This window comes from Macaca mulatta, chromosome 13 (assembly GCF_049350105.2).
Source record: "Macaca mulatta isolate MMU2019108-1 chromosome 13, T2T-MMU8v2.0, whole genome shotgun sequence".
In the NCBI taxonomy this organism is placed as follows: domain Eukaryota; kingdom Metazoa; phylum Chordata; class Mammalia; order Primates; family Cercopithecidae; genus Macaca; species Macaca mulatta.
The window spans coordinates 38,948,593-38,961,707 of NC_133418.1; the positions used below are offsets into that span (position 1 = coordinate 38,948,593).

The 13,115-nt window shown below is 52.2% G+C and overlaps 1 non-coding gene across 1 annotated transcript; it reads left to right on the plus strand.

Moving 5' to 3' along the window:
* The first annotated feature begins 7,849 nt into the window (after positions 1-7,849).
* Positions 7,850-7,911, plus strand: LOC114672001 (U7 small nuclear RNA). The gene has a single exon (XR_003722204.1). It is a non-coding gene; the product is annotated as a U7 small nuclear RNA (small nuclear RNA).
* The last annotated feature ends 5,204 nt before the right edge of the window (positions 7,912-13,115 follow it).

Consider the following 13,115-nt stretch of genomic DNA (forward strand, 5'->3'; position numbering starts at 1 on the left):
TTTCTGCTAGAGAACTGTGCATTTTCCATTTCATGCAGGGACAGTCTCTTTTTGTCATCCTGTTATAATGTGCAACCCTCTGTTCAGTTCATGGCCAAGGAACAGAATGTCTCACCATGGGAGGCCCCACCCCCAGGGAGCCAACCCACAGCCTTGGTCTTCTGAGCAGGGGCATTAACAGAGCCAGCTGCGCAAAAAGGAACTCATGAGGCACAGGGTCCGTGGGCCAGTGGGTTTGGTGGCCAGGGATGTGTGTGTGTCCTGGGAGAAACCGCAGGGCCTCGGGGTGCCCCTGGAAGAACAGCAGACCCCCTCCCTCTCTCACTGCATTCAGCCAGCGTCCTCAGCCACTGCTAAGAGGCTGCTCTGGGGCCCAGCTCAGAGTCCAGCTCACAAGAGATGATCCAAGAAGAAAAGTCCTTGACCGTGTCCTTGAGATCTCCATAGACAAGTTTTGGTGAGATATTTAAGAACTCAAGCTCATGTACAAAGGGAAGAGAAGATAATAGGGAAGTGGGGTGATGATATGAAAAACTGAGGGTGCCCCTGTTAGCTGTGACCTTGGGTCTCCCTAATTCTTGGATCCTCAGTTTTCCTAAGAAAAAAGGAGGCCAATACCATCTGTTCTTCACTTCTGCCTTGGGAGTCCAGTGGGGTAACAGGTGGAGGGATATGAGAGGAGAGAGCACTGGAGCGGGGGCCTGTGATGGGAAGAGCCTGTCTCTGGTCATTTCCTTTTGGTTCTCAAGGAATGTTCAAAGCAGAGGAGTTTGTCCTTCCTCATCCCAAGCATAAGAGTTAAGTGAGTTGTGACCTTGCCGTGTGAGTTCAGATAATAAAAAAATTCAGTGGTTAATGGAGCCTTATCTTTGGAAAGATATACAAAAGACTGGTAGCACTGCTTGCCCCTGGAGGGTGGAGAACGGGGCAGCTGAGCCACAGGTGCATGGGGGGAGAATTGATTTTTTGTGTATTATACTCTTTTGCACTTTTTAAATGTAATACCATGTAAATGTAATGTCTAGTAACAAATAAAGAGAATTCAAACTTAAAAGTGATTCAGTCAGACACGGTGGCTCATGCCTGTAATCCCAGCACTTTGGGAGGCCGAGGCTGGCAGATCACCTGAGGCTGGGAGTTTGAGACCAGCCTAACCAACATGGAGAAACCTTGTCTCTACTAAAAATATAAAATTGCTGGGCATGGTGGTGCATGCCCGTAATCCCAGCTACTCAGGAGGCTGAGGCAGAAGAATTGCTTTAACTCGGGAGGCAGAGGTTGTGGTGAGCCAAGATCGCGCCATTGCACTCCAGCGTGGGCAATTAGAGCGAAACTCCATCTCAAAAAAAAAAAAAAGAAAAAAAAAAGTGATTCAAATGAGCCGGGTGTGGTGGCTCATGCCTATAATCCCAGCATTTTGGGTGGCCGAGGCGGGCCAATGACCTGAGGTCAGGAGTTCTAGACCAGCCTGGCCAACAGGGTGAAACCCAGTCTCTACTAAAAATACAAAAATTAGCGTGGTGGTGGGTGCCTATAATCCCAGCTACTTGGGAGGCTGAGGCATGAGAATCGCTTGAACTCGGGAGGCAGAGGCTGTAGTGAGCTGAGATCATGCCACTGCACTCCAGCTTGGGCACAGAGTGAAACTCTGTCTCAAAAAAAAAAAAAAAGAAAAAGAAAAAAGTGATTCAGGTGGTTCTAGGAATTGGTTCCGGGTTGGGGCAGAGTCAGGAGTTAAACTTTATTCCTTTTTTTTTTTTTTGAGGTGGAGTTTCGCTCTTGTTGCCTAGGCTGGCGGGCAATGGCGTGATCTCGGCTCACTGCAACCTCCGCCTCCTGGGTTCAAGTGATTCTCCTGCCTCAGCCTCTTGAGTAGCTGGGATTACAGGCAAGTGCCACCATGCCTGGTTAATTTTGTATTTTTAGTAGAGACGGGGTTTCTCCATGTTGATGAGGCTGGCCTTGAACTCCCAACCTCAGGTGATCCGCCCGCCTTGGCCTCCTAAAGTGCTGGGATTACAAGCATGAGCCATGGCACCCAACCAAACTTTATTCTTTAGATCTCCTCTCAGTGAAAGGACAGGAGAGTAGAAGGGTTTGGAGTGCTCAGCAGGCTGGGCCTCCTCATCACTCTTTCCAGAGAGTCCTTGCCTACATCACAGGCCTCCCTGCCAGGCCTACGTCTGGGAGAGGTGGGTGCAGTTGGCACAGCCTGTGCCTGCCCTCCAGTGCAGGGCACCGTGTTCTTGCCTGCCCATGAGTCCAGCTGCCTGAGCTCACCAGCAGCAGAAGTTGCATATGCTGCAAGAGCTGCTGGGACGGTTGGCCAGGAGTCATGAAGGTGGGTGCAGGGGCCCCCAGAGACGGTCAGACGGGGTTGAGGAGAAAGGGCAGGCCCCAGATACAATGGGCAGACTGGAAAGGCCTTGTTCAACCCTGGCATCAGCGAGGAGGCCAGTAATGGCCAAGGCCACTGGTCCTTGGCCAGAACTGGAGGAGCAGGTCCTGTAGCCAGCCTCAATCCCCAGGCAACAGACCCAATCCCGCTGGTGCCAGCCTGAGCTCAGCAGGACAGCTGAGTATTGTCTAAGCAAACAGCTATGGTAAAAGGAGGCACAGCACCAGTGCTCCACGTACCCTCCCTGCTCCTCAGCCTGTCTCCAGTCCCTTGCAGACAGGTGTGGCTCTGGCATGCCACTACCCTAAATCCACAAGTCCTGGTCTCCCAGCCTCCTACATCCACCACTGCCCATGGGAAATACTGTTCTCTGCTCCCTGTCCCATGGGAAATACCTCCCTGCTGGTGTCCTGTGACAGTCGAGCATGTGGCTGGAAGCCCGCCTCCTGCTCAGTGCATGTGCATGGGGCAGGACTAAAGTAGCAGGAGGATATGGGAAGACCCTGTGGTGTGATTCCTGGTTCTGCCACTTCAGATCCCTGGGCCTCAGCTTCTCCACCTAAGGCCTCCCTACTTTACAGCATGGTCACTAGGATCCCTCAAAACACTAATTGCAAGAGTACTTTGTAAGATGAGGCATGCATTTGATATGTGTCCAGTTATTATTTGTCACATTCTTATTACAGAGCTCTCAGTAAATAGACGCTGAATGAATCCTAGTCCTGAGCTGATGACACCTGAGGGCTGTTGAAGAGTGATAGGCCCCAGCCTTCCTACATTGGGCCTGGATGTCCAGTAAAAGGGGAGAACCAGAGGAGGAAAGTCCATCTTCTCACAGCGTGAGAAGGTCTGGAGACTTCCCAGGGGCTGTCTGACCTCTCCCAGAAGAGGAAGTGGGCTGGTGTGGACAGACCCTGAGGGGCAGAGCCCGCAGGGAGCCCAGCCCCTCTATTCCACCACAGAGGTCCCTAGAGGTGGGGCTCTAGTCCCCACACTGCTCTTAGGCTGCCCATGCAGAGGTGTGGGGTTGACTCAGAGATGCTCAGAAATGACCTGGAAATGGAGGGGCTAAGTAGCTTCAGGCTGCCCTGCTCCTCCTTGTCACCCTCTCCCTGATAGCAACAGACAAGGCCAGGAGGCTCCTGGGAACCTGCTGCCTAATTCCCACCCCATTCCACAAGCAAGGCCTCCTTCCAGATCCTTAGGTGGCCCCCCTATACTTTCAGAAGGAATGGAGCTGGACTCTAAGAGGCTGAGGCAGAGGGGGCATGAATAGATGCATTTTCAAGGCCGTGCCAGGTGCGAGAGGCTCTGGGTGCTGGGGACAGGCTGAGCTCACCCACCCCTGGCCTTGCATCAGCTGCAGGGCTGGCTGCCAGGCCCTGGGAATTAGGCAGCAGGCTCCCAGGAGCCTCCCAGCCTTGTCTGTTGTTATCAGGAAGAGGGTGGCAAGGAGGAGCAGGCCAGCCTAGAGCTCCTCAGCCCCTCCATTTCCAGGTCACCCAGCTGTCCCAGCTCCCAGCTTCCCAGGCAGTGAACATTCTGTGCAATCAAGGGCAGACACAGCCTAGGGCCTGGGAGATCACCCAGCCTGCCCAAGGCCTGTTTGCTGGAAGCCTTCCTAAGTTGGTGGGCATCTCCCAGGCTAATCTGGGAACTGTGGGGGCTGGTTTCTCTCTGGTCATGACATCACCGCTTTAAAAATGACCCTCCAGCTGGGAGCAGTGGCTCATGCCTGTAATCCCAACACCTTGGGAGGCCAAGGCAGGAGGATTACTTGAGGTCAAGAAGTTCGAGACCCACCTGAACAACATAGTGAGATTCTGTCTCTACAAAAAATTTTAAAAATGACCAGAATGGTAGTGTGCCCTGTAGTCTCAGCTCTACTCAAGAAGCTGAGGGGGGAGGATTGCTTGAGCCCAGGAGTTTAAGGCTGCAGTGAGTCATGATTGCACTATTGCACTCCAGTCTGGGCGAGAGAAACCTCGTCTCCAAAAAATTAAATATAAAAATGAGCCCCCACCAACAGCTGCAGGTGCCGCAGGTGCAAGGCAACAGTGTTATCAGGGAGGCTTCCAAAGTGGCCATGGATTATTGCCATTGCATCTCAGGGCTGAAGGTGACGGGAGGTTCGCAGGTGAGACGGCTGGCTCAGTTGTTCTCCCTGGGACCCAGCCGCAGTGTTTGGGATTGCCTGGTACCTTCTTTATCCCTGGATCTTCTTGAGGTGCAAAAGCGGATGTGCGCTGGGGAGAAAAGTCTGTTCTGAGCATCAGGGCTGCTATCTGGGATGTCCTGAGAGCAGAGCTGAGGTCTACAGGCAAAGGAAAGGAGATTGGAGAAAGAGCTGGAACAGAAAGTAGGCGGGGGAGCAGGAACACAGGCTCACGGGAACCCAGGGCCCTTGTCCTGGTGAGTCCTAACAGTGCTCTGGCCTCAGTTTCCCAATATCTCTTCCTTGATTCCTTCCCACAGGCAGGACTTTCCCTCAGCTGAGGAGCTGCTAGAGGAAAAATGTAGTTACCCGTTTCCCTCCATTCACGAACTCCTCTCCCCTCCGTGGGCCTTAATTTCTTCATCTATAATGTGAGGAGCCAGGACAAGGAAGCCTTGGAGCCCAGCAGCTCAGATGTCCAAGGAATCTATGCTATTATGACTCGGCCAGAACCTCCCTTTCAATGCTCTTTCCCCACCCAGCCCCTACCCTGGTGCCTGTTGTGCTTTTGCTCCTCATCTCCCATCTTCTGTCCCTCCAACTTCCCAGCTGCATGGAAGCTGGGTCAATCCACATTAGAACGTCTGAAACCCACGTTTGCCTTTTATCCACTGTATCTCCTGGGAATCCGGAGTGAGTGGTGGAGGGGGCACTTCTCCCCAGAGGACACTTAGGAGGGCACACCTTGTGAAGCTAAGTAGAAGGGCTGGTGGGGGACACAGGGGAGCAGGTGCTGGGGTGAGTGGGGTGGGAGTTGGGAGGCGGCCCAGGCTGTGGGAGAGGCATAGTCCCAGGCAGCCTCTAATAGGAATACTGGAGTTGGAAAGACCCTTAGGGATCCTTGAGGCCAACCACCCTGCCCATCTCACCCTATTTTAAAGATGAGGAAACTGAGGCCCAGCAAAATCAAGTGACTTGAAAGAATACACACACACACACACACACACACACACACACACACACACACACACATACATATATATATTTTGAGATGGAGTTTCGCTCTTGTTGCCCAGGCTGGAGTGCAGTGGCGCAATCTCAGCTCATTGCAACCTCCGCCTCCCAGGTTCAAGCGATTCTCATGCCTCAGCCTCCCGAGTGGCTGGGATTACAGGTGTCCACCACCACGCCCAGCTAATTTTTTGTATTTTTAGTAGAGACGGGGTTTCATCATGTTGGCCAGGCTGGTCTTGGACTCCTGACCTCAGGTGACCCACCCGCCTTGGCCTTCCAAAGTGTTGGGAACACAGTCGTAAGCCACCACGCCCAGCCAAGAAAATGTAATTTAACACCAAGAAAGGAGGAATAACTTGACTTCCATTTAAAAGAAGGCCCTTAAATGGAATAGTTTTGCACAGAAAAAGCTCATGCTGGTTGCAGTGAGCTGAGATTGCGCCACTGCATTCCAGCCTGGGTGACAGAATAAGACTCTGTTTAAAAAAAAAAAAATGCTCATGCCACAGGTTGTGTTTTTCTCTCTCTCTCTCTCTTTTTTTTGGTCACCAATGATGACATGGCGATCTTCATCATGGTCCATGGGTGTTCTGAGGACCAGATTTGGAAACTACTGTCCTGACATCCTTCTGCTCCTGCCACCTCTCTTTCTCTTCAACCAGCTTTGCAAAGTAAAGAAAGGGAACACTCAGGAGAATTTAGATCAAAAGTACTTTCATTTACTTACAGAGACAGGGTCTCACTATGTTGCCCAGGCAGATCCCGAACTCCTAAGCTTGAGTGATCTGCCCACCTCAGCCTCCCAAAGTGCTGGGATTACAGGCATGAGCCACTGTGCCCAGCCCAAAAGCACTTTGAAAACAACTTCAGTATCCCCCAAAATGATCACTGCAGACATGAGGGCAACAGGTGCACAGTTGCTCAGAGAGGTGTGCAGGCAGGGGCCTAGCTGGGGTCCCTGGGCCAGGGCTAGGGCTTACTCCATGCTGGGCAGAACCACAGAATGTAGGTAGGCAGGTAAGTACGAGGGTAGGTGGGTGGGTATCTGACTGATTCCTCTTGCATCCTTAGCACTTAAGAGTTCTGGGAGTATTGATTCTGGGAAGACAGTGAGTGTGCTGGGCCCTATCCTGGTAGAGAAAGGCTGTTTCTCATGTCCCCTGACTCAAGGGTTCCTAGAGACTGGGAGTGAAGCTGGGGAGGGAGAATCCCTCAGCAGGTGTAGAGAAAAAGTGAGATGCTGGTTTGGTGCCTGGCACATAGTAAGCACTCAATTACTATTTGTGAGTGAACACTGGAATGTATGGTATAGTTTATGGTAAATTCAGAGATGACCAGACAAGTCTAAGTTCTATTAACAGTTCTACTGCTAACTGCTCTGTGCTTCAGATGAATCTCCTGACCTCCCTGACATGAGTGCCTGTACTGGGCAGGAGTCTTCCTCTTCTTCTCTTTTTAAGAGATGGGGTCTTACTGTGTTGCCCAGGCTGTACTGCAAGTGGCTGTTCACAGGTAGGATCCCACTATTGATCAGCACAAGAGTTTTAACCTGCTCTGTTTCCTACCTGGGCAGGTTCACCCCTGCTTAGGCAATCTGGTGATCACCCACTCTTGGGAGGTCACCATATTGATGCCACTAAGTTCAGACACCAGAATGGCATAGCACACTACAGCCCAGAACTCCCAGGCTCAATTACTATTGAAACAATCCTCTTGTCTCAGCCTCCCAAGTAATTAGGACTACAGGCACACATCACTACCCCTGCTAATATTTTTCTTTTTATTTTTTTGTAGAGACAGGGGTCTCACCATGTTGCCCAAGATGGTCTCAAACTCCTGAGCTCAAGCGATCCTTCCTCCTTGGCCTCCCAAAGCACTAGGATTACAGGTGTGAGCCACTGCACCCGGCCTGGAGTCTTCTTTACAAAGATCAGAAGCCATATTCCCACCAGCTTAAACCAAAAAGGACATTTCTAGCTCACATAACTGGGAGGGGCACTACGGCAAATACTGTGGCTTTGGGGCAGGACCCAAAGTCTCCAAGACTCTTTTCCTTTGTCTTTGCTTCACTTCTGCTCTTTTCACATGGCAGGAAAGGTGGCCATTTGCAGCTCAGATTTGGAAAGAGGGCTGGCTTCTCTCTCTCAACGTGAAGAGGTTTTCACGGCCGTGTTTGGTCCCAGTCAGACCTAGGTCACATGCCTGATCTATAGTGGCGGAAGTGGATTGTGTTACCAGAAGGGGAACAGGAAAGCCCGGTGGGCAGACAAAACAATCATTATTAATGTTACAGCTCTTTCAGAATTCGTCTAGCAGGCTTTCCAGTTTTTACCAGAAAGCTCCCTGAAAAAAAAAATTTAAAAAACAACAACAATTATTACAGTACCTACAGCGCCTAAAGGCATCGTAAGTATGTGTGTATATTGGGAAAGACTGAGTCCTTAAAAATGCGGCACAAAAGTGACCTGAACCAAGCTTTGCCAAATCACAGTTATTATTATTATTAGGTACCAATCATATGGCTCCTATTACATGTCAAGCTCTGTATTAGGCTAAGTATACAGGGTTTTTTGTTTTGTTTTGTTTTTGTTTATTTTGAGACGGAGTCTCGCTCTGTCTCCAAGGCTGGAGTGCAGTGGCATGATCTTGGCTCACTGCAGCCTCTGCCTCCTGGGTTCAAGCGATCCTCCTGCCTCAGCCTCCTAAGTAGCTGGGACTACAGGTGCCCACCACCACGCCCAGCTAATTTTTTTTTTTTTTTTTTTTAGTAGAGATGGGGTTTCACCACGTTGGCCAGAATGGTCTCAATCTCCTGAGCTCGTCCCGCCTTGGCTTCCCAAAGTGTTGGGATTACAGGCGTGAGCCACCTCACTCAGTCAGTATATGGATCTTTTTAACTTTTAAGTTCAGGGGTACATATGCATGTTTGCTACATAGGTAAACTTGTGTCATAGGGGTTTGTTGTACAGATTATTTCATCACCCAGATACTAAGCCTTGTACCCATTAGTTATTTTTCCTGATCTTCTCCCTCCTCCCACCCTCCCCTCTTTGATAGGCCCCAATGCGTGTTGTTTCTTGCTACACATCCATGTGTTCTCATCACTTAGCACCCACTTACAGGTGAGAACATGCAGTATTTGGTCTTCTGGTCCTGTGTTAGTTTGCTAAGGATGATGGCCCCCAGCTCCATCCATGTCTCTGCAAAGGGCAAGATCTCGTTATTTTTCTATGGCCGCAAAGTATATATTAAATCCATGTTTTGTTTCTTGAGACAGGGTCTTGCTTTGTTGCTCAGGCTAGGGTGCAGTGATGTGATCACGGCTCACTGCAGCCTCAACCTTGAAGACTCAAGTAGCTGAGACTAAAAGCACACACCACCACACCCAGCTAATTTTTTAATTTTTTCATAGTGATGGATTTTTTTTTTATTGGCCAGATTATTCTCGAATTCCTGAGCTCAAGTGATCCTTCCACCCTGGTCCCATGAAGTGCTGGGATTACAGGTGTGAGCCACTGCGCCCAGCCTATACATGTTATTTACATCATTTCTCATCCTCACAACAATCCTGAGACATATGTATTATTAACCCCATTTTAAAAGTGGAGAGACTGGCCGGGCATGGTGGGTCACACCTGTAATCCTAGCACTTTGGGAGGCCAAGGTGGGTGGATCACTTGAGATTCAAGACCAGCCTGGCCAACATGGTGAAACCCATCTCTACTAAAAAAAAATACAAAAATTAGCTGGGTGTGATGGCGGGCACCTGTAATCCCAGCTACTCAGGAGGCTGAGGCAGGAGTACTGCTTGAACCCAGGAGGTGGAGGTTGCAGTGAGCAGAGATTGTGCCACTGCACTCCAGCCTGGGTGACAGAGTGATACTAGGTTTCAAAAACATAAAATAAGAGTGGCGAGACTGAAGCTAAAGTTAAGCAGGAAGTGAGTAGCTGAGCCAGAATGAAACTTGGGTCCTTCTGTCCATGTTTTCACCAAAGATCAGGCTGCCTCTTCAGAAACCAAAAGCTGAAAGCCTAGCAGAAGTTTGCTTAGACCATGTTCTGAGCCCTGGCAGGTGTGGTTTTGCTGAGGCTTTCATGCCCTTCTCAGCTGCAGAGTCCCTCAGCTCCTCTGTCCTACAGACCCTCCCCGGCCACTGGAGACAGGTAACCCACTGTCTGTATATAATACATGGGCTTCTTCACCAAAAGGCATTTTTTTTTTTTTTTTTTTTTTTTTTGAGACGGAGTCCTGCTCTGTTGCTCAGGCTGGAGTGCAGTGACGCGATGTCAGCTCACTGCAACCTCCACCTCCCCGGGTTCAAGCAATTCTCCTGCCTCAGCCTCCCAAGTAGCTGGGATTACAGGCATGTGCCACTAGGCCCAGGTAATTTTTGTATTTTTAGTAGAGACAGGGTTTCATCACGTTGGCCAGGCTGGTCTCAAACTCCTGACCTCAAGTGATCTGCCCGCCTCAGCGGGCTGGGATTACAGGTGTGAGCCACCTCACCCAGCCTCCAAACGGCACTTCTTTTTTTTTTGTTTTGTTTTTTGTTTTTTGTTTTTATTTTTTGAGACGGAGTCTCGCTCTGTCGCCCAGGCCGGAGTGCAATGGCCAGATCTCAGCTCACTGCAAGCTCCGCCTCCCGGGTTCACGCCATTCTCCTGCCTCAGCCTCCCAAGTAGCTGGGACTACAGGCGCCCGCCACCTCGCCCGGCTAGTTTTTTGTACTTTTCAGTAGAGACGGGGTTTCACCGTATTAACCAGGATGGTCTCGATCTCCTGACCTCGTGATTCGCCCGTCTCGGCCTCCCAAAGTGCTGGGATTACAGGCTTGAGCCACCGCGCCCGGCCCAAACGGCACTTCTCAAAGACTTAATCCCCTGGTTGGTGACCCTGCCTAGAATTTTCTAGAATCTGGCCTGCTGGGTGGGAGGAAATGGGGATGGGGTACTTGGAGGGATGCTGGCATGGTGAAAAATCAAGGAGAGTGATGTCTCACCTGAATGATAAGAATATCATTCTTAAATATCAGCCCTTAAATATTCCCCCGGCCTCTATGCGGCCCCTCTGGCCCATTCAGCACTACACAACCAGAGAGATGCTCCTAGGATACCATCATCCCTCCTGCATCCACCCCTGCTCAGAGCCTCCATGACTCCCCAGTGCCTTATGGAGGCCTCCCAGGCTCCTCCAGACCTAGCCCCTGCCGACCTCTCCAGCTTTCCCACTGCCCCTCACACTTGGGAAGGCACGAGACTTGGAATCCCTGGCTATATGTGGCTATTTAAAAGTAATTAAATCGTCAATGAACAATTCAGTTCCTCAGTTACACTAGCCACATTCCAAGTGCTCGATGACCCCCAGTGGCTGGTGGCTACTGTACTCCACAATGCAGATACAGAACATTTCTATCGTCACAGAAAGTTCTATTGGACAGCACTGGATTGGACTTTTCTCTTAACAAAGGAGGCCCTGATAAAAGAATGTTATCAGCTTTAGAGGAATCCAGAATAGACTTGACCTATTTGATGACTCTTTCAATAAATATGCGCCACCTACTGTATTCCAGGCCCTGAATACACAGTAGTGGGTAGTAGTAGCCGGTCTGTCCTGGGAGTGAAGAGATGATGGCCTAAGTACTTGGGCCCAGGCTGGGGGAGTGGTGAAGGCTCCCCGGACAAGGAGCCATCTGCTCAGGCCTGCAAGCCTAGGAGGCACTGGGCAGGCAACATGTTCCTTTTTGCCCTCAAGGGCCCCAGTTACACACTGTCCCACTGCCTGGCTGTTCCTCCTCTCTTTCTCCCCAGGGAGGGGAGGAATGGAGGCTAGTTCCTTGAAGTTAGTCCCTAAGCTGGGAAAAATCAGAGTCCCTGTTGGGCCATTAACTTCAGGAGCTCTGGGCTGTAACTTCTACTCCCCTGACTTAAGGCCTCATGGCTGTGGGGCTCAGTAATAACAGGCCCCTGAGCCCCCAGGCCTTTGTGGCCACAGAGTGGAGAGCTCCCCTAGGAAAGTGGAACCTGTAAAGCTGTTGTGGAGATACTAGGGGGCTGACTGTACTCTGAGTCCCAGCCCAAGGTGCCAAGCTCCCCAGCTTCCACAGCCCCTGCGGGCCTGCGGGATGAGGCTGGGGAAGGTGTGGAGGACGGAGGCCGGGGTCTGGAGAGGGCCAGGGAGGGGCCAGTGAGGCTGAGGGCGTGTCTTGGGGTCTCCTATTCTCCTGTTTCTGCTAGAGGCCCCCGCTGCTGGTCTCTTCCTCACATACACACAGCGGTGTCCACTCGCCCCCCGCCCCCCGCTCCCCACCCCTATGCCGGCTGCCCCAGCCCGTACCCTTTCCTGGTGCCCTGGCCGATAACTGTGCCTTCCCAGCGATTTTGACAGTGGCAGCTAATTGCCCCGAATTCGGTGTTTCCTTCCCCCCATCGGGCACCCCTTTACGCAGGCATCCCTTTATGTGGCATGTCTCACTTAAGCTTCCTAACCGGAGGACGATTACGTAGGGACGATTATCTTCCCCTTATTACAAGCAAGAAATGAAGGTTCCAAGGCAGTAATCCGCAGGAGCCGGCAGTGACGGAGACCGTCCACGCCCTGCCGCCCCGCACCCCGCCCCCAGCCTCGCGCTTGCCTCTCAGTGTCCTCAGTGCCCGCCCGCCGGCCCCATCCGCAGCGGGATTCCCGCGCCTCCCGGCCCTGCCAGAGCCCAGGGTCGCAGGGCAAGCAGGGCCAGCAGGCCCGGGGGTGCGGAGTGGGATGAGGGTCCGGGCCCTCGGTGCCAGCCTGAGCGCGAGGCAGCCGCAGAGCCGCCCTTTGTTTCGCGGCGCTTGCGGCTTCTGCGGAGTCACGGTCACATGGAGCTTCCGGCACGGGGTGTTCCGGGCGCCACGCCAGGGCCCGAGACGCCCCCGCCCCGTGGCCTGCCCTGCGCCGCCCGACGCCCTCGCCCGCCTGCAGGCCGCCGGCCACCCGGAGCTCCCTGGGCCTCGGGGTCCGCGCCCTGTCCCAAGCTCCGCCTGACCGCCTGGGGACCTGGAGCGCCCCTCCACCTCCCACCATCCCCCAAGCTCTCGCCTGCCCTGCCGTCCTGTCTTCTCTGAGCGTCACTGTTCAGCTTTCCCTAGCTTTGACCCTAGACTGGAGCATCAGATCGGGGCCCACTGTCTCCCCTCCTCTAGACAACACCAAGCTCTCAAAATCAGGCTCATCACTCCCCTGGGAGCACTGTACCTAAGTAGGTGTTGGAGGAGTAGGCAATGGACTCCATTCTCCTCATTTAATAGGGTGTGAGACAGCACTGAGCCTCCCTCCCTTCCCCACTCCAACTCCCACAAATCAAAACAAAAATCAGCCACTCGGCCTGGCCTCCACCGACACAGAGCATCTGAAAGTAAAAGCCTCAATCTGGGGTAGAAACGACTGGCCTTTTCCGCCCGGTCCTGGCTCCTGCATCTCCATAACTCCAGGCTAGTCTGCCCTATGACACTTGAGAACCGTGGGGCCTCCCTCGTGCAGGCCACCTCTGCTTCCTTTAGCAGATTCAATAA